The sequence below is a fragment of the Aphelocoma coerulescens genome, chromosome 7 (genome assembly GCF_041296385.1).
Source record: "Aphelocoma coerulescens isolate FSJ_1873_10779 chromosome 7, UR_Acoe_1.0, whole genome shotgun sequence".
NCBI classification, from domain to species: Eukaryota; Metazoa; Chordata; class Aves; order Passeriformes; family Corvidae; genus Aphelocoma; species Aphelocoma coerulescens.
Window position 1 is genome coordinate 31,776,307 of NC_091021.1, and position 21,896 is coordinate 31,798,202.

The 21,896-nt window shown below is 39.7% G+C and overlaps 1 long non-coding RNA gene across 6 annotated transcripts in view; it reads left to right on the forward strand.

Annotated features, from left to right (window-relative positions):
• The window catches only part of LOC138113184 (uncharacterized), a 235,802-nt gene that overhangs the window by 90,743 nt on the left and 123,163 nt on the right, over positions 1–21,896 (forward strand). For all 6 annotated transcript variants that reach the window (XR_011152034.1, XR_011152036.1, XR_011152035.1 and 3 more), the window contains exon 2: positions 9,860–9,962. This is a non-coding gene — a long non-coding RNA (uncharacterized lncRNA). The remainder of the gene's footprint in view (positions 1–9,859; positions 9,963–21,896) is intronic.

Below are 21,896 nucleotides of genomic sequence, written 5' to 3' on the forward strand. Positions count from 1 at the left end.
GTTGCTCTGCACTAAGGGTTTGATCCAATGCCACCGGGTGAAAAGATTTTAGACCAGCCTTCTATTTTATGTAAATATTTTTCTGTGATTTGTAATTTGCATTTGTATGTTGCAATCCAGACTGCTTTATCTGGCCATTCTTCTATGGCATCAAAGAAGCAAAGAAGCAGCAGATGAACAACAAAGAAGAACAGTTTAAAGTCTGCAGAAGTTGCTTGCTGACTGATTGTGTGTCCTTTACGAAATGCCATCCTTGGTGGCACCTGAAGAACCAGCACCACAATCCAGTACCCTTCTGGCCTGACAGTAAAAGAACAAGAGTGAAACAAAAGAACAGCAGTGTATACAATTCTCTTTGTTCCTTAGCAATCCACAAGGTTATTCCTTGCCCAAAAGGCACAGAATAAGTGACTGCAGCACAACAGTGGCTCTGCTTTAAAATACTGCATTCCCTGCTTGTGATAGAGGACATTTGTGGTGCTCTGTAATCAGATACTCATAGAAACACAGAATAAGCTGAGTTGGAAGGGCCCCAGAAGGATCACTGAGTCCATATCCTGGCCCTGCACAGAACACCCCAAGAGTCACACCCTGTGCCTGAGAGCATTGTCCAAATGCTTCTTGAGCTCTGTCAGACTGTGATCACTGCCCTGCAGAGCCTATTCCAGTGCCCAGCCATCCTCTGGGTGAAAAACCTTTTCAAATAGCCACCTTAAACCTCACCTCTCTCAACTTCAGACCATTGCCTCAGGTCCTGTCACTGATGCTTCTCTCAGTAATCAGCACTTGTAAGATCCTTGCAGGATTCCTGAGCTGCTGTGCCACTCTCAGCACTAAGGAATCATTTTGGGCACTTGCTGTGGTGTAAAATGGGAAAGTCTTCTTCCACTCAGCTGCATTAGGAATTTTTTCTTAACATTTGAACACATCTCAGCATAAAATATTCCTTAGAAGCTGGGGTTTAGCACGTATTGTCAAACAGCTACTTTAAATGTAACTTAGCAGCTATTTGTAGGTTGCTTTATTTGTGTTCAGCAAAAAGGATGTTTTCAGACAAAGGCAATGGGGAAGCAAAATATGGAGGTATTTAATATTATTTTAAAATATTTTAAAAGAAACTTTATAGTTTGCCTCAAAATACCAAGAAAAAAGCTGACAGCTGATAGACTGAAAGACAAATAGAAGAGATGAGATTACATTTATTTGTTGTCAGCCTGTGATAAAAACCCAGATACATTACTGCAATGAAAGTGTTTGAAGAATCTCTTCCTAGGCTTATAGCTAAACTTCCCCCCCACCTCTTCAGTGTCATCAGTTTTTAGTTAATGATGTATTCTGATTTGTCAGATATCAGAAACATTTAAAGAATAATTTTGAGAATCCAGAAGAAAAGTGTTCACACGTGGAATTTCTCACTTCTTTAATTGCTGTGGTTTGCTGCAGTTGAAGATAAAGTTATCTTTGGGATAAAGAGTTGTGTTTCTTCTTTGTCAGTTTTTCTACTTAGCCTTCCTGAAGACCCTTGTTGAGCAGTGCTTTCTGAAAAAGATGAGTTTTGAGCCAAAAATTCTGAGTTGATTAAATCTTTTGCATTTCTGCTGGTTTCTGGACTGGAAATTAAGAAATTGGTGTCTGACCCACAGAGCAGCTCTTCTACCAGCATTTCCTCTGTCTCTGCAATTCCCCAACCTTGCCCTTTGCCAGCTGTCTTGGGAAGTGAGGTGATCCCAGAGCTAGAACTGGAAGGCAGATCGTATTTAACAACTTCTCACAATTGTCCTCAAGGCAAATTTTCTGCCTTGTAGAGGCAAATGTCTGATTTCACCTTCAAGCTCTACATGAATATATATATGCTTTTCTAGTTCAAATCCTGTTTTGAGTATCATGTCTCCACACCTCTACCCAAACCAACTATAATGTTTGTTCCTATTAATTTCTGCATACAGAACTGAATTTAGGCTTGACAGCCAGCTGCTTGCTTTGCCTACTGACATTTCCCAGCAAGTGAATCCCTAAAGGAACAACAGAGAATTTTCTGTGTGGGGTGCCAGACTGTCTTTGCCCTTGAGTGCAAATGGCATCATGTTGTAGAAGCAAGTCATCTCAGAGGTTTTAGAAACTTGCTGCTTGGACATCTACTCTGAATACACATCTCTAAGCTCTTCCTCTGTCACTGGAAGTGTGGTGACAATGCAACAGATGGAAAAGAGTAGTACAGCAGATTTCTGTGGCACCCCCACAGTCCACTGTTTGCCCACAGTGTTGAATGTCTTAAATTAGCATCATAATTTAAATGTGCCAAATAGGAACATTGTGTTGTCTGGGGCTGTTGGAGCTTCCTGATATCACAGGAATCAAGGGAGAGTCAGGCTCTTAATGAGTCTCAACAGATGTCTTAGTCCATTAGCCACTGTTGGAGTTAAATGCGCTACAAAATTAACCTTTCTAGACTCTTTCTGTGGGCAATGGGGAGAGACAGGTGATTCAAAGCCACTCCTTTGTGCTCCCAGTCGGAATTGTTCTCTGGAGCAGCTCACCTACCCCTACCAGGTGAGCAGGAAGGGTGCCACAACTCACTGGGCTGAAGCTGGCTTTTGTTCCTGCTGTTGGGCTCCCTCCCAAGCTCCTGCCTGCCCCAGCCTGGCTCTTCTCCTGCTGAGCAGCCCCAGTCCACGCCCTGCTCTGTGAAATGATCTGTAGGAAAATGTTGTGTTTTGCTCTACAAAACCGACACAGTTAATTTGTCTTAATTTTGTGAGAGTATACTTATTTCACCTGTAATAAATGGAAGCATTCTGGTACTTGCCAAGCAGATACACTTTAGCAAAACAAGTTGACAACCCAAGAATAGGCTTTTCAATATATATGGTGATGCACATTTGAGAGATTATGATTATAAATGAGCATTTAAAGTGAAAATTAGCAAGGTGGTCTAATTTATTAAACCTGTATTTGGATTTTACATACACACCTGTTGTTGGATCAATTCTTGCTAAGCTATGTTTACTGTGCTATAAATTCAGTATATTGATTAATTCCAGTCATTTGATGTAATATGAAGCTTTTTTTGTGACATCTAGTGCACAGCTTAGCCAGTTGTGATCTCCTGTTAGTTACTGTATACCTCTACTACAATTTTACTTGTGGTTTAAGAACAAACTTCAGTTAGGAAGGAACACTCATCTTCATTTCCAAGTAATTTTGAAAATAACCAAGTTCAAAAAGCATTTCAATTACTCAGCACTGACTGCAGAAATTAATATTTTCCATTTAAGAGTATTTGATTTGTAATCGATTTGGTTTGCATCTTTTTAATTTTTTTATTTCATTAGTCTAGCTCAGACTTCCAAGATACATTTGTTTCATAATTATTTTTTGCATCTTTTCCCAAAATAGTCACTGGTACTACCATTTATGTAGAGTAATTTTAGTTGGGAATTTTGTGATGTAGCCCCAAAATGAAGTTGTAGTACTGAGCAATACTTCACTCTGTGTGAACTCAACACTATTTTAGTTAGAAGCACTGTAAGCCATAAATCAGTAAATAGGTGTGCCATAAGATCCAGCACTGGTTCTGTAAAGAGAGATCTGCAGTGTGTGTGGGTGATCATCTTCCAGATGTTCTGAGGAAACCACAACCACAAGAACAAAAATAAGAGTTATTTTGCTGGAATGGAAATCTCTAGCCAGGTGTTGAGGTGGTGCTAACTTAGAAAATCAGGACGTACCCACTAAGCTGGGTTTTACTAAATAAAGTAAAATCAGCTTCCTAGACCTAATTTTGACCCTGCAGATGATTCTGTGTGAATCTGTATGTTGAGTTCAGCATTTACCTTCCCCATCATTTTGAACATCTCAGGTCATTTTTCATTATAAGAAAAACAGTGAAGGCAAATGAGAGGCCTCCTGGGATGTCCAATAGTCATGGTGCCTCACAACTAAATTTTTCCCTAGGATATTGGGAGATGTTCAGTAGAACTGACAAATCTGAAAATTGGAAAGATTTTCCTGAAGTAAAGGATTTCAGAGTGAAAAAGCCATAAGTGAAAATGCTCAGATTTCTAATTTTCTGTATGTTTGATTGGGTTATTGTTGTCACTGCCGTGATAATGGGAGTACCAGGAAGTTAGCAAGCATTTAAGAATTGTGTGTCATTTACAAGGGCTTATTTGAGGGGATGTACAGTTCTCCCAGTGCCTGCTTTTTTGCCTCTAACTGCAGTGGTTGATGGAGGCATCTGGTGGTTTCTCTGCAAATACATTTAATATATTGTCTGCATGAATGTGATGGGAACTTATGGCACTTGGAATAAAACCCGTGTATTTTTTCTCTCCTGGCAAATACGGGGCTTTCTGTACAACTCTTTTTCTTGAGTTTTAAATCAAATATTTCCTTTCCTTTCGGTAATTTGTAACAATAATTTCTTCTCATTATTCTTATCCTTTCATGATTCTCCAATGGTATATATACAAAAGTTGTGCTGTGTACAAACTGGTGGTAAAGACTTCAGGGCCAGGGGAGGAGCATGTAAAAGAGATCAGGGCTTCAGGACCACAGGGTGGATAAGAAAATTTTAATTCTGGTCTCTTCTGCCTGTGGAGGGTATTCCAGACATGAAGCTAATACAGCAGAGCTTTCTACAGCACTTCTGCTTGTGGCTGCTGTGTGTTCAGTCACTGTTTGGGGATGTCACCTTCCCCGCTGGCCCTCGGTGACTCTGTCCAAGTTCTAGGTTGCAACACTTAAATTGTGAGTATCTAATTAGACCTGTCAGTAAGTGAGAGGTGCTCTGGGTCACACGGAGAGTCTGTGACAGAGAAGCAAACAGAGTCCTGGTCTCCAAACACTCAAACCAGTGAGAGGTTGTGATGTTTGGTAGAGCTGGAAGCAGATAGTCTTACCAATTACTTTTATTTGAATTCATGTGTCATTGAAAAAAAAACAGTTTTCTAATTCTCTCAGTTTTTTCTGAAATAATCTGAACTGAATAGCAGTTTAACACTTGTGACCTCTGCAGATCTCTCCCTCCTAATGTGGATAATCCTGCCATTCATAGACATGGAAGGATCAGTGTCACACGGATTTAAATCCATCAACACCTTGACAAAAGCCTAAAACTTTTTTTATTTTAAAACCTAATTTAGTGATAGAAGATGGATAAGAGTATTAGCCTGAGGCAATGAATAGGTACATTTTGCATAAACTCTTATTCTTTAGCCAAATGAGAATAAGCTTGTAAATCCCATGTCAAATTCACATTGGTGAGGGTGGGAATTGATGGAACTGCAGGACTGGTAATAAGGTCCTATGCTTTTGCAGCAAGAGGTTCTCAGTAATTTCCTACTACTATTATTGCATTTCTTGTGATTTTAAGAAGAAAGTTTGCTGTAACAGAGCAGTGAACTTGACTTCTCTGGCATTGTCTTTCCTTTTTCCTATGGCTCCTTGATTTCTTTTCTCCCTTAAATTACCTCCATCATTAATCCTCTGTCTCACACATTCACATTAAACTGTCTTTTTATGCTATGCCTACACAGGGCAACATGCACTGTGTAAAGATACTCTGAACGAGCTAACTCAAATAATGGGCACAGCACTGCACTTACTGGGTGCCATCCATTGTGTTCTGCTTCTCATCAGGATTCTGGCAGAGCCAGCTCTACTGTTTTTGATTGAGCCAGCTAGAAATCCTCCTAGGAGCATTGTGCAAGTAAGATGCAGCAATTTGAGGATGTACAAATATATAGGAAGACACATCCCTAAAAAACCTGAAACTCTTTTCTCCCACTTTAGAACTATGTCACTTAGAGAAGAAATTTAAAAGGGTAAAGGTACAAGTAACCTGATGGAGTTTGCAAAGTGGACAAGGCTATATTTAAAACAATATTGAAATGCTGTCATAGCCATAAAATATCCATGTCTGACTGAAGCTAGAAAAGATAGTTAATAAGGAAGAGAATATAGCTTAAAATAAATGTGAAGTGTGTATAACCATGAGGTGGTATGACATAAATTGAATCAGGCTGAACTGAGTAACAGAGCTGAGTTGCTAACAGCAGATGAACAGGATTTGCTGGGCTACACATGAGAGTGTCATAATGAGGACAGGAGCTGGGAGAGGAAGAATAGTCCTTCCATTAGTCCTTTGAAAAATGTGGATCAGCTGCAAAGATTGAAACCAGGGTAAATTTTGAAAGAACAAGAGATCTTTTAGATTTAAGCTAGACTTTGCAGTATTGTGGTCTTACTTAGCATGGTGAGATCTCCAGCATTTAGCTTTAGTTTATGAGTCTGTCTGACCAGCATGTGATCTTTCTCGCTGAATATGGCGTAGAGGAAATGCTCCCTGTTTCCCTGTACTGTGCCAGTGTTAATTGATGTTTGCTGGTTCCTGGCTGTGGATGGGTTCAGTTATACACCCCTGAGGAGGACAATGCTTGTTTAACCCCTGATGTGTCTGCTGCAGCATCCCTCTCCTCACGAGTTGGATGGGTCCCCCCTCTCTGCCTGTGTCAGGGCCCTTGCTGTGCAGCAGGAAGGTAAGGTGTTCTCTGGTGGGGCTACACCTGCGGGTTGTGACTCTCCAGTAGCTTCTGATCTGCAAAAAGAGCCGAGTGTTGGCATCAGTGCTGTCGCAGACACCTTCTCTGCTCTCAGTCCTCACCTGCCTCTGCCCTTGGTTACTGGCTGCGACACATAAACTTTTCTTTTCCCTTTTATTGCAGCATATTTTTGATGGCAAATATTTGTGTACTCCCTCCCTTTCCATAAAATTGATGTGCTTTGTTCCCACAACTGCTAGGGAAAAAAGCAGAAAAAATATGGCAATTTCTACTATCACCTGTTCTGTTTGTAGATAGTTATCTCCCACAGCATGTCCTAACTCCTCTCCACTCACACTGTCTGATTTGCCTGATGAGATAACTGTGAGGCTGGGGTGGTTATACAGCAGCACAGCAAACTTTTTCTGCTTTGAGCACTGAGGGATCCTGATTTCTACCAGATGCTTCCAGTAGATTTAGTCTGAGTGAACTGGGCCATCTCTTCCTGCACGCACGTGCCCAGCCGTGTCAGCCAGCAGGTGCAGGGGAGCACCCTGCATGTGATGGGCTTATTGTCCTTATTTTGTCTGAGTGTCAAGGCACAGAGCTCTCACCATAGTTTAAATTGGTTTACTACAGTCAGTGCATTTTATTGTCTCACTTCTAAGGGCCAGTGATGTGGAACACATTAATTGGCAGTTGTTGGGATGCAGGGGGCTCCTCAAGTATTGAAGGTTTGAAAAATAATGCCGTGACCTCCAATTTTTTTCAAACCATCAATGAGCTTTAAAAGGGGCCATTCCAAGTATAAAGTAATATTGGGAGAGGAGGAAAGAAAGATGTTAAAAAAAAGGGTGAAAATTGTTTTTCAGTTCTGTTCATTGCACAGTTACCAAAATCAATGTGTCTGCAAATGTAGCTCGTCTCATAAATCATTAGGTCACAAACCTGCACAATGTCAATGTGTTGTCACTATCCTATTAAATTAAATTACTAGCCAAGGCAATACTTAACAGCACATTTCACATGGAACAATGTTTTAATGTATTGAGGATGCCTATTAAACACAGCAGTCAGCTAGTATGATTTGAAATCTTTTAGGTGGAAGAAATATTAGAAGGAGATAAGGATATAGTGGAAAAAAAGCCATCTAGTCACTAGGGATATAACACACTGAAATATTGGGCTACCATGATGACAAATGTCCTTCTAAATCCCTGCCCAGTAATTATCAAAGATGGGTTGGATGGGTTATATTTGCATTTGGCACCTTCAGCACAAGGGGATTGATAGACTTATAGATAACTGTCTCACTGTTGAGCTTTGGGGAAAACTAAAAGGTAAACTCTGAACCTTATTTTTACTCAATGTCCCCTGCAACTGTATTTATAAAAGGCAGGGACAGGCCGTCATCTCCTGAAAAACAGTGAAATATGCTGGTTTACACCTATTTCAACCCAGAGAAATTTTAAGATTAGAACACTCGGGTTGTTACCCTGTGCATTAAAGCCTAAAGGTGGCAACTGCAGTCCCACATAATGTTTGGTATAAGGAAATGAAAGAGCCCAATGTTGCTGGCAAAAATTCAGCTAAATAATGGTGTTGTAAAAGGGTTGCACAAACAGTACATCAGCCATGATCATTGCCACATTTTTTGCCATTCAGGGTGAATTTCTTTGGCTGCATTTATCTCCCCCAAGGAAAACATGCAAGTCAAATGGCTAAATTGGATCCCTTGCAAGCTGTAGGGAAAAGAACATGGCAGGAGACAAAAGCAATGAAGGAAAAGATTCTTTTTGAGCAACAGAAGCTCATGTGTTACCAATTTTGTTGTTTGGAAGAGGAAAGGCATCATGAGAAGGAGTTGGTATGTGGTCACAGTCTGAGACCTGATGGAGAATTAAGTAGCTGAAACAGACATGCAATTGAATGTAGTATACTTTGTACACAGTAAATACATCTTTATATTTATTTGTTTAATGCACAATCCAAAATATTATCTAGCAATAGAATTCCCAGTGTAAGCTTCATTTTTTTGGTGTTTTAAAAGTAAGAGTATATGCAAACCTTTGAAACATGGATAACTCCTGTTTTTACAGGAGACTATAACTTTATTCTCTAACACTTATACTGTTACGTAATGCTAATGACTGTGATTAGGCTCTGAATCTTACAGCTTGAGATTGTCTTTATTTTTATGAGGTATTTTATGGTCATTTAAAATTATGGCATAAAGCATTTATTGTTTTGTAAAGAAAAAGGAAGTGTCTCTCTGAAAGACATTAATTATATGGAAGTTCAAGCTACTCCTTGTTAGGACGTATTTTACAATTTGTTTTGCTAAGTGTAGTGGTGATGGAGGATTTTTTCTGAGCACCATCATCAGGCAAAGTCATGTTCATGGAGTACCTGTTCTTTGGTAGAAACAGGACACAAATTCTCCATAAAAGCAAACATGACAAGGTTTTGATAAATGTGTTTAGTCTGCATAGTCTGGTAAAATTCTGACTCTTAGCAAGGTATACAGGAATTTTGTGGTAAGCTTAAAAAACTGGACAATTTAACAAAGCTCATCATAAGCTGATTTTATGTGTTTCCTGGTTCCATAGAAATCAATTAATGCCTGTTTGCTGCTTTATTCTTATGGTGAAGATTCTTTGTTCAGCCCATGTGTTTGGGAGCTCTATTTCACAATTTCCTTCATTGCCACTTCAAAGATGATTGTATTTTTTCACATTTTTCTGTCCTTCTGTTTGCTAGCTGCATTGATTTTCATAGTCAAGACATATTTCCTACTTTATAATACATTCCTGTCCACTTCTCCCACCTCTAAATCAATGCTTTTAATACTTCAGGAACTTTTCAGTAAGAATGGCTGTAAAATTTAGTTACTTCATTGACATTTGTTTCTTGCTTGATGCTGAAAGACATTTGTGCTCAAAGTTTCTGTCAGAATGTAAAATTATTTTTTTTTTTTTACTGGAATTCAATGAGGTTGGTGTAAGGCAATTTAATTTCTGTAATTTTACTTGAAATCAAACCTGTAAAACTGCTAACTAAAGGGCATTAAAAGACTTGTTTTGAAAAATGTGTACTTAGTTCATTGTTGCAAAATACTTTTACAATTTCACTGATCGCAGGGCAAGAGACACATGATTTGAGAGTGGGCAGCACTCCTGTATGTTGCCCAGCTCTGTCAGCCACTGACACTATTTCTAGCTTTGTTTATTATGATTTTTAAGATTCAGCAGTATGAAACCAGTAGGTTTAGGCAATAAACAATTATTTTTGTTTTGTTTTTTTTTTTTTTTTAACAGAGCTCAAGAAATTAGACATTTAGATGTCCTCAAGCAGTCTCAAGCAAAGCCTTTATCTTGAAAGAATCATACCAGAGTGGAGATCTGGTCTGTTGTCTGCCAAGTAGGTAACACTGGATTACAACTAAAAATACTGAGATCAGTTGAAAAGCTGAATTGAATGTTTAAAGTATTTTATTGCAACTCTTTCCATGTAGCACCTGCATTACTTATAGGCATAGATCAATTCTGCTTGGATGGTTTAATTTTTTTAATAGGAGCAGGAAGACAGGAAGAATTTCATCATCAATCAAACAGCTGAATATATCACAGTTTTCATTCATGTGCAAAGCAAACATTCATTGCCATGTCTGGCATGTATGGCTTAATGTAATCATAATAAGAACAGCATGTAACGTTATAATATGCTTAGATTATGATTTAATATACTTCCATTATGTTGTAATTGCATATTACTATACGTAATTTATTTATGCTTGTTAAAATTATGTTGTAATTCTTTGTCCTAATCTGTATACCTTGGGGAAACTCTGAGAAGGTTGAAAAGAGACTGAAAAACTGTTGCCCTGCTCAGCAACAGAAGTAGGAGAGTAGTCCTGAATCTACATTTCTGACCAGTGGAAGAGGCAAATGGCCCTTGCAATTGAATTCTGAGATGGCAGGAAAACCTCCTTCTGTCTTCATTGGAGTCAAAGCTGGGCATGCTTTTGGAATGTAACATAGGGAGGATCACCTTTGGGCTGCTGGTTGTTTCCAGAAGAGACCCTCAGGATATGGGTAGAGCTGTGTTGCTTTGCATGGACAGGCTGTGCCTTTTAGTGGGATTGCTTCAGGATGACCATCACTGGTTGCTACCCCTTTGGCTGGGTCTAGCCTTGGGATCATTTTTTTTGTGGAACAAAATATATCCATTTTAATCAGAAACTAAAGGGCCACCTCTGGTGACCTTGGGGTTGCTTGTTGATGAGAGTGCCCATCTTAGTTTGTTTTGGGAGTCCCTTATTAACAGAGGTGTTTGGAGTGATTTCCAGTGTACTGTCCCACCCTAAAAGTAGGGGATGCATTGCAAGTCCATAGGAGGAACAGCTTCTGCCTTACTGGTGCTAATGGGCAGGATGAGGTGTAAACAGAAATTTCACTTTCACAGATGTAACAGACAATAAACGTCACCTTCCAGCCATACTGGAAATTTGTTTCAGAGACAGAGACACCCAGCAGATGAGTTGACAGGGATTTTAAAAACAAACATACGGTTCTATGGGAGGATGATTACAAGGACTCTTTCTGTACCTGAAGAAAAGCAGTGTGGTACACTGGAATGGTAGTCCTTTTGTTCAGCACTGAATGAGGTTTTCTTCCAATATGAAGTATAGTCTTTTCCAGGAAATATTCTATCTCACTGACACATTGCACTTATAAATAGTGCTAGACTGGGTGTACGAACTCATCTTTGTTCTGGACTTCATTTGCAGGCCATGGCTTCTATTATATTTAAGTACATCTCCTTGAAGCTCTAAATCAAGGGCAGCCTTGAAAGTGAGCAGCTTATATTAAATGTAATTACTTTAATCTGAAGTTTATTCTAAAGGTGAGACTTCTAAACAAGGGTAGCCACTAAATTAGAGTAGCTGCAGTTAAGAGCATGAATAGTATAAGTACCTCTATTAAATAAGGGGTAGTAACTAAGCAATGAGGGATTAAAAATGAAGCTATGTGAGGGTTGTGTATTATGCTATTCCCAAAACCAGAAATCACCTCTCCATGTTTCCTTTCTTGTAAATGATGCCATGAAGATTTTTTGCCTTTTCTTTTATACCCCTGTTATACCTTTTGTACAACTTCTGTATTCCTAGTGCTTTTTGCCTACATTCTTGGACTTGTTTGTTAAGCTAAGAGACTCAACATTTTAGAAGCTTCGTAGCCAGAGATCAGTGTGCCCCAGAGCCCAAGGTCCTCTCCAGAACACATTCTGTAAACTAAGACAGAACCATCCAGGGGAAGGCTCCTTGGGGAGGGGGGCTCACTTGAGCCTCTCATTGGGGAATCTTTGATAGATCTGCTAATTAGTAACACCTATAATGTTATACCTGATCTTTTGGGGGTGCATTGCGGGGTGCATTTCGGTGCATTTGACCTGGACGTGTGCACCTAAGGATCCTTAAAATAAATACCAAGGTAAAATCCCTTTTCCTCTTCTAACTGTGTATGACTCTTGATTTTAAGACCAGGAAAAGGCATCATAAATGACCAAAAAAATACATAACATCTGTATTTGAACCAGGGCTCAAAGCTGCTGCTTGTTTATCTGCCCTTATTTCTTGTTGAGCATGAAAAGCTTTTAAAAGAGAAAGCTTAGGATTTTCAGAGGCAATGCTGGACTCAGGAGCACAAAGCCAAGAATTACTTTTGTAACTACATTTTGAAATAGAGAACCATTTATTTTTCTTCTAACCATATTTTTTGACTCTGTCAATTTGTGGTCAGTTAAATTAACATGTCCTCCCAATATTCAGGGGGCAGCTTACAATTGTTCCAAGTGACCTCTTCCTCTTGTATTCTGTGTCATGTCAGATGACATGCTGTATGCTGACCTGCTGTATGCTGTGATGCTTTACCAGACCTCTGATCATTCACTGACTTTCTTTCCCTCCAAATGCTTCTGGGGTTTTATTTTACTTACTAAATTCCAATCTTTCTGTTCCTCATTTGGGAGAGGAATGGGTGTAATACTTATTGACTCATTTCTATCAGATGACAAAAGTTTTCACCCAGCATTGCAGATAATATTCAGGCAACAGTCCCCCCAAATTCCAGATGAACGGCAGATTCAGGAACTAGGGGATATTAATGTCTTCTGTAGTGCATCATTGAAGGAAAAAAATGTTTCCAAAGGGCTGAATAAATAAACTCTCTCTTTTAATGGAATTCTCACTTGTTAGTAAGCATGATGGGAAAATTGTATGTGTTCTTACTGGGATAGAATATTACCAGAAAATAGAGAACCCAACTCTGTTTTCCATGTTGACAGTTAAAGCTAACATCAGGGGACAAAATAGTTGAAATAGGCAGTTTTCTTTGTGTGGCTAAAGGAGGCATATAAGAGCAGTTTCATGCAGGGAACAGATCAGGTAAATATCATCTTTACAGTATTTATGCTTTTTGAGTAACTGGAGCAATTTCCCTTTCAGTTTTTAAGAAACCATTTTCATATCTAATACTGACTCAATCACCTCTGTGAAATATTTTTCAGCATTCAGAAGTCATCTAGAGTGGCTTATTTTCTTCACTGTTGTTTTCCTCATCTCACATCAGCTCTTCTCTGTCACAGCATTTCAAAGACTGTCAGCATGCAGACTGCTGTATCAGAGGCTTGATTTCTATAACTATTGTGTGGGAGAGACTGAGCAAAGGGAAGAGAGCTCTTTGGACTCATTTTTAGTATTAAATTAATCTTGAGAATTTGCTTCAAAGCCCAGCACAGTGTAGAAAATTTTTGAGCAATTCCCCACTCATACCTTCATTATAAATAAAATAGCCTGTGTAAACTAAGTGTTGTAAAAGAAAATAAACAAAACCCCTCTTTATAGCCACTTTTAAACTCAGTTTAAAATACACTGACATAACCCATAATGGTGCTCATCCACATTAACTTTTAATGCCTTGGAATATGTAAGGACCATAACCTTTGTGTGTCAATTTTAACCCCACTGTTAAAACTGCAGACAACTTTTAAACCCAGAATAACGATTTTAACTTTACTATAAAATTACTACTTTACATTTTCCATGGCAGTACCCAAATCTTCAATGAAATTTTTTTCCTGTTTTTTTTTTTTTTTTTCTAGTGCATTGCTTTTCTTACAGAAGTAATAACATGTATCAGCTAACCAGCCAGCTGCTCTGTTATTCTGTAAAGTACTTACTTTCACAGTGGTTACTCAGAGGATGTTGTAGAGGCTGAAGCCAGGAATTTATTCTTGCATGTCAGTTTAGGGAAGCACAATTTGCACAGAATGCTAGAGTACAATTATTTGTCACCTGGTTCTTTTTCTTTGGCACGAAGTTGATATCTTGTATTCCAACAGTTCTTCTTTCCAAGATTTATGAATCCTCCCTGGTTTTCAAAGAGTTTTGCTTTGCATTAGATAACAAAGTAACTGCTGCACCAGAAAAGCAGTGACAGAAATAACAATAAGAAAATGAACAGCACTTACAAAAGCTAGAAAATGAAGAGTTGAAGCTGAACCTGGCTTAGCAAATTTTGAGGTGAGGGAAATGTCCAGAGAGACACCATTTAGATGGAATTATGGGTCTTAATATGAGAAGGGACTCCAAGTAGTCTTTTTTCCAGAGGCTGTAAAAATTAGAAATCGACATTTTGAGCAGTAGTATTTCTCAGATGTTTAATGTTTCACTGCAGTGCTTGCTCACATGCACTCTGACCTAGGCCACTAGGAATCTCGCTGCCATCTCAGATCCATTCCAGCTGGACCACAGACCAATTCCAGCCACTTGCTGAGTCTGCAGTAGGTATGGTTTGTGAAAGCAAATGGATTAATTTTAGATACAATTTTTAATGCTTTCCTTCAGATAGAGTGAAAACCTCCAAACCAACAGTTACTACGTGATGACAATAGACAGTACCTGTTTGAAACACTTATCACAGTCATTAGTAGGTTTACTGTATTAAGGTTTTTCCTCTCACTTTGACACCTACTGCAGGGCCAATCTGATCATACATGCACAGATACATGCAGTATGTGCACAGGTTTGGGCACTCATTGCACTTCCAGAGTGCACAGGGATGTCTGAAACCTGTGATGCATGCCTTTGGATGCACCATGGGGACATGTTTGGGGTCTTGGTCCAAAGCAGAAGCATTTGACTGGCATATGGGTAATCCCACCTGCCTGAACTAATGCATGGTCTGCTTGAACTGGCCTAAGAACTTGAGCCACTGTCTTGGAAGTTCTGAAGTAATGATTTTAGTTCATTATGAGAACATGTTTTTGAGCCTTTCTTAGGTTTTTAGTGAAAGGAAGCAGGAGGCAAGATAATTCTCTCTGAAATTTAGTTGGCCATTGGTTGAAATCTCATATTTTCAATGGGAAAACTTCGATTAATAAGCAGTGTGCAAGCTCAGGTTATGAATGATTTTAAATGACTAACTCCTTAATGTGGGGATGTTGTCTCAGCACAAGATGAGGCAGAATGCCTGTGGCATCTCCTGGAGTCTTGTCACCATCTGCTGTGATTGATGGCCATTTGCAGGATGCAGCTGCACCTGTCTGTGCACTCTTACTTAAAAATTAACTTTGTCAGGAAACAAGATCCACCAAAATGGATGAGAGGGAAGGATCCCTTTTTTGTCTTTCTAGCTCATGGTAATAAAAGCAGTCCTTCAGATTGCAGCTTCTTCAGCTCCTCCAAACAACAGGCATATCTTTGATTCGAACTTTGCTGGCAGTTACATGATCCACATTAGAGGTGAATTGTGAATTGCTCTCAAGGCATGTCTCAGGGTGAAATCCAAGGAAATAAGCCTGGAGCTGCATGCAAGCTTGCCTTCCTAGCTGTTCCACTGTTTTAACTGTAATCAGAACAATTCTGGCCTTGGGAATCTGAAGAGGGAATCTGAAATCCAGAGCTATCAATATAATTTATTAAAAGAATTTTATTTTAATTTGAAGCTACATAGCTGGGTCTCAGTCCTTTTTGGCCATGCATTCCTGACTTCTCTGTGCCTTGGGGGCAGTACTGGGACAGCCTCTGGGGATGGCTATATCACCTGAGATCCCGCAGTGGAGTCTGCTCAGTTTTCAAAATTCTGTGCCATGCTAGATGGAATGTAATGGAAAAGCAATCTCTAAACAGTACCTACTGCACTGCGTTTTGTAGAGGAAAATGAAATCTCTCTTGAAATGAGTAACAGTTTTTTTCTCTTTACTCTTGTTCTTCCTTACCCTGCAAATTAAATTCCTTTGGATTTTCTGAATTTTTGCTTATTAAAAGATAAAAAGAAACTCTGCAAGTTTTCCTGTGCTCTGTTTCATGTTCTTTAAGGACAAATATAATTAGTAGTAAAAAGAGGACTTCCTCAAGCCACCATTACCCAAAATAATTTCATTTAAGTTCAGTAGCTTAGCTTCATCTAAGAAATACATTGTAGGAATTTTTTGCTTCTGTTTAGTAAAATAAGAAAAATGGCAATGAAACAGCTAGTGGTATAAAGAGGTGAGGAGAAGAATCCAGCTGATAACTGTCTGAATTAATTGAATTATTCCTCTGAGAACCATTTCAATGTGGGTCATTACATGGGAGTGAGGCTGAGGCTTCCCTCTAAAGCCCTGATGCAAGGCCAGTGGACACCAGGGATTAGATTCCTGTTTATTTTACACTGGAGTTAAACCTGCTGCTGCAGGCTGTAAAGGCTGCCACCCACAAAGGCACTTTGACTCAGTAACACCCAGCTCTAAAACACCCCAGCATTTGCAGGTGGCCAAACTGAGCTGGATCCACAGGGCTGGAGGCAAGCACTGTGCATTTCTAACACAGCCACTTTGGGACTATTAGGCACAAGGCTGCACATCCAAAGACATTTGGATGCCTCAGGGGTTTGTCTGGGTCCTCTGTGGTCTCCTGCTAACACTCAGGTAATTGAAAAACATGCAAGTACCTTTGAAGAGTTTAAGCCTCCAGCCTTAACCTGCCAACTTTAATAGAACTAATATTTTGCCAGCCACTAAAACAAGACTGAGACCTTTCCATAGTGTGGGCTGTATTTTCCTGCTTGATCACTGGGATGAAGGAACATCCTCCAATTTCAGACATATTAATTGCCTTTGGAGCCTACAATTATAAAGCAACTTATAGTGGGAGATTTCCATGCCTGTGACCTTAAGGATATGACTTGTCTCTTATCAGGGAAATTGAACAACCATGTATTTCAAGTCATGCTATAGTCACCTTCTCCTCCCAGTCTGGAGGTGTGTAACAGTAGAACTCCCACCCAAATTTTACAGAAATGCTTGTGTTTGAGAGGCCTGGAACACTTGTGATCCCTGAAAGGGTTCACAGATTGGTATTTTATATTGTTAATATTTTAATGTTTGCATTCTTTGTTTTTTTTTTTTTTTTTTTTTTTGCATATTTTTGGGGCACTGGCTTTCTGAGGAAAAGTTGGGGTTTGACTGTTGAGTAATAATTAAAAGAAACCCCTTGTGCTGAGTTCCAGAATTAGAAAACTGGATTTAAAAAAAAACCCCTCACAATTACATTTCAAGGTAATTCTTACTATAAGAAAGATGTCTCTTACAAAGAAACTAGAGCAAAGATTTGTTGGAAAATGGATCCTGCTTCCCTTCCTGGAGTATCACTGCACTGTTACCAAGACGAGTGCCTGCCCCTGTATTTGTTGCCTCATACACCAGTGCCATCTCTTTAGAGCTCTTGCTTCATTGCAAATCTTGTATAATCACCAAAACCTTCAAAAGCTTTTCAGATGAAAGCTTCAGGATTAATCACTCCCTGTAAAGGAATGCCAAAAAACGCTAGATTTTTGAAAGATGTGTCATCTCTGGAGACAAGAAAGCTCTGGGAAGCTTTATGGTGACCTTTCAATATATTTTAAGGGTTTATAAGAAAGACTGAAAAAGACTTTTTACCAGTAGTGATAGGGCAAGGGGCAATGGTTTTAAACTCCAGAGTGGGTAGACTTAGAATAGATTTTAGAAAAAAAAAATCTTTATTGTGAATGTGATAAGGCACTGGAACAGATTTCCTAGAGAAATTGTGGATGCTCCATCCCTGGAGATGTTCAAGGCCATGTTGGATGGGGGTCTGGTCTAATGGAAGTTGTCCCTGCCCGTGGCAGGGGTTGGACTAATAGAACTTTAGCAGTCACCTCCAAACCAAAATGTTTTGTGATTCTGTAGTAGGTGTCCATATCCTGATAAAACTCCCCAGCTGTGCCAGTGTCCCTTACCTGTGGCCAGTGTCCCACTTCCTCTGGGAAGAGAGCTTTATTGTGCCACACTTGGACACACTGAGTGTGTTACTGACAGTTGTTCTCATGCTGAATGTACTGGAAGCTGGAGACAGAGATGTTTTCTCTTGTAGCTGAGTCTGTGGAAAAGGTCACTTGGGAAAGAGGAAGATGAGCTCTCTTTATAGCTGTATTATTTATACTTTTCATTGAAACAGGATGAACACTAAGGAAAGGTAAACAAGCACCTTTTTCTTTCAAAACTTTAAAAAGTAAAAAGACCTTTGGCTTTGAAAACAACCACTCAGTAGCAGAAGGTGTGACTGGTTTAAGTCTTCTAGCTGAGAACTTATTTGCTTTAGGTTTAGTGAGTTTTTCCTGAAGTAAATGATGATGTGTTACGAGAAACAGCCCTGGAATCAGGATCCCAATCAAAACTTCTCAATCAGGGAAAGCCTCATTTCAGCAGAGTGGGGTTTATATTATGGTTCTCAAAACTGCTCAGGTTATTTGGGACTGTTCAGCTTCATTAGAAAGGGCATTCTTAATTCAGCAGATGCTTCTAAAAAAACAATAGCAACTTTAATTTTTCAAACTTTTAACTGCTGAAAGAAAATTGTGGCATATAAACATCAACCATGCCTATTTCTTTTTAAGTAAAGAACTTCACTGATACATTTACTGCTTATTTTCTCTTTAAAATGTCTTTTTTTTTATTGCAAAATATCTATTGTTCTCATGTCAAACTTAGAGATCACATTTCTATTCCTCCAATGATCAGTTCACGTAATTCAACCTATCTAAAGCAAAGCTATGTGGAAAATATTGCATTTTTCTTACTTTTTTTGTAAATCTTTCTTACTGATAGAAATTAAAGCCTGACAATCAGTTTGGTACTTATGTGATGTGAATACCTGGGAACATCACTGTCTATTTTTGAACTGTATTGCTCAATGTTTTTTGTTATTCTTGATTTAAAATCATGATTTTTGATGTGAGAGAGGAGGTTTAGTGTAACTGATTTCCCACAGGATGTTTAAGTGGTCAAAATAACCATCAAACCTATCTTAGATAAATAAGGCAACCCAGACATTCTTCCTTTCCACCTTTCTTTCCCCTTTTGGAGCACCAGTTTAGTTTTGGCATCTCTCTCTCTCACTCTGGGACTCGTGTACTGCTTGCAAAAAGCAAACTTGGACTTATATTGACAAGCTCGTTGTGTTTTGCCAGTCAAAACTTGTTAAAATTGTGTGAGGCTTCGTGTATTTGCCTTCTTGTTTCTCTTTTGGACTCAGTTATGCATTCTGCAATAAATAGGAAGCAATGCATAATAAAAATCTGTCTGTATTTAATCTCTCTAGGGTTGTTATGCTTACTCCAGGTTGCTGAAAGAAACAGAACCCCCTCCTCTTGGCAAACAAGTTTTATAAATGAGGATATGTTTCTTAGTCTCATTATTTCCTTACTGGTGCAAAATAAAGGCACAAATTAGGGTATTGGGAGAATATTGAATTGATTTATTATGATTTATCTTGTGCTTTTGGGTCTCTTGTTTCTTTTGGCAGGTGGACAGAAATGGATTGAGTAGCAGAGTCTGTAAGAAAAATAGGCTTACTGGGAAAAATAGGCTGGAGTTACACTTTGGGTTATCTTGGTTCTCCCTCACAGCAGGATTCTCAATCACAGAGTAGTTGGGTTTGGAAGGAACCTCTGGAAATCAAATAGCTCAACCCTCCTGCTACTGTAGGTTGCATAGGATTGCAGCCAGGTGGGTTTGGAAGATCTCCAGGAAATGAGACTCCACAAACTCTCTGGGTAATTCAGTATCTGTCCAACAATGCTTTGTAGATTATTCAGCACAGATGTGCCTTCTGTATTTGTTGAATTAATTCCTTCACCTACTGGTTGCTGGGAAGTGGCAAATACCAGTCAGAGGCATCATTCCTTCTATTGCCTATCTGCAGAGCGTGGCTGGCTTGGATCATCCCAAACCTGGGCAGGGAATTGCTGTGGGATCTCCTTGGCTCTGCTTGGAGCTCTTTCTGGCAGTCCTGACCCACCTCCACACCAAGTGGCCTAAATCTGTGTGCTGAGCCCCCCAGCCATGCACTCACACCACATTTGAGCCCTGCTGTGCAGTAGGGAAGCACAGTGGCAGGGCAGTGCCTGGCAGACCTGCCAGGACTGAGCCAGCTCCTCTCCTCCCAAGACACCCTACTTAGCATAAATGTCAACCTGCAAAGCAGCCCCAGCTCCACGAGGACTCCTCAGCTGCTTGTCCAACACCACCTGTAGCAGCTGGCTCATCTGGGATGATGTCAGTGAGCTTCAGTCTCCTGCTCTTTGCTCTTGTATCTCATTGCTGATTAGAGCAGAGCTGAAGTTTAAAACAACACCCTTCAGCAAGGCAAAAATTTACTGCTTTTGCTAAAAAATAGTTTTTTAAAAAAGCTACTTTAATATTAATCACCCTAAATATGAACTCCAGGTTGCTGTAAGACGTGGGTGTATCCAGGCCCAGGAGGAAGCTTATCCATGTGTGTGTTTGCACACACAGAGGGCAGATTGCTGCACACCTGCCAGGATGCAGGGGCTTGTGAGTGAGTGTTCCCAGGGAGCTTGTGAGGACTTGGGCTGGCTCTGAGCACAGCTAGACTGCTCATTCTGCAGGTTCCCGGCAGCAGCCCCTTCTTTGTCAGAGTTAGATGTTCGCCCAAATCATGGGATACAAATGTGTTCTTGTTCTTACCTTCTTTTATTCATGGGAGATTTGGCACAATACCAGACAAACAAGAAGAAGAAGCTGAGAGGAAGAGTTTAACTCCTGTTAGTGACTTACAGACCTCTTGTTCTCTTCATTTTGTTTAGATTTATCTTGAAATGTGAGAATTTACGTTGTAGTTACATGAAAAAAATGGATTAAATCAGCCCTGATAGTTCAGCTGAACTGCTGCCTTTCTGAAATCTGCTGTGTCTTTATTAGAAGGATGTAGAGAAGAATAAGATGGAAGGTTAAAATTTGATCTTTTTGCTTGGTGCACTGCTGTGTCCTGTGAAAATTATTCCTTTCACCTAATTTCACCAGAAAAAAAAAGAGAAAGCTCTCTTGCTCTTCAGTACTTTGTTAAAACACTGACTTTTCCAAATGACTTAAAAATCATTTGAATTCTAGATGAAATTGTAAGGCTAATGTAGCCATTTTGCTAGTTCAGTTGAATTTTGTATCAGACACTAGAGCTGCACTGGCTTTGATTGTCTGCTGTCCCTTGGTGGCTGCTTTGGTCGCCTACAGTCTTGCACAGGCTTTGCATAATGCCAGAGGAACAAGCTATTTCAAGAAAATATCACTCTATTTCCCAAATCCCATTGGTTTTCCCCATGTGCCTAAAGCCCCAAATGCAAAGCAGCTCCTGTTATTGTGGTGGGCAACAGGAAAAGCTCTGGCTATGAAGTCTGAATCCCTTATGCAACATATGGAATGAGGAAAAAGCCCCCCGTTTGTGTTTAAAGATTGCTTGCATGCTTTCATGTCCGTTCCCCAAATACAATACACCAAATCTCCCATCCTCTGGGTAATTTGGCTGCTATTTTAAGCCTATCAGCTTCAGGGATTTGCAGGTGTGAATGTGGTCACCTAACTGGTTGGTTAGCAAAGTCATGACCCTGCTACAGAGATGAGGCATCCCAGCTCCTGGATGTTGGTCCTGGACCTGCAGTGCTGTGATGCACCCAATGCTGAGGGAAGAGATGCTTTGGGTAGGAGACTGCCTCTTTTGAGCAATGCATTATCTATCACAAAACATGTTTTATTCTAATTTAATCCCTTATCTAGGGTGTAAAGAAGCCTTGTGGGTTAATAAAGGAAGAGAAGCTGGGGAAAAAGGAAGAAAAAAGCTGATCATTAGCATAACTGTGGAAGTCCTTAGGCAGGGGAGTTCCCTTTGCAAGTGATTTTGCCCTGAAATTCATTATTAGCCCTGTGCATCTTGGCCATGCAAGAGCAGAGGACTGCATATATCCTTGTGTGATTCAAGGAAGGAAACAGTTTTTCTTT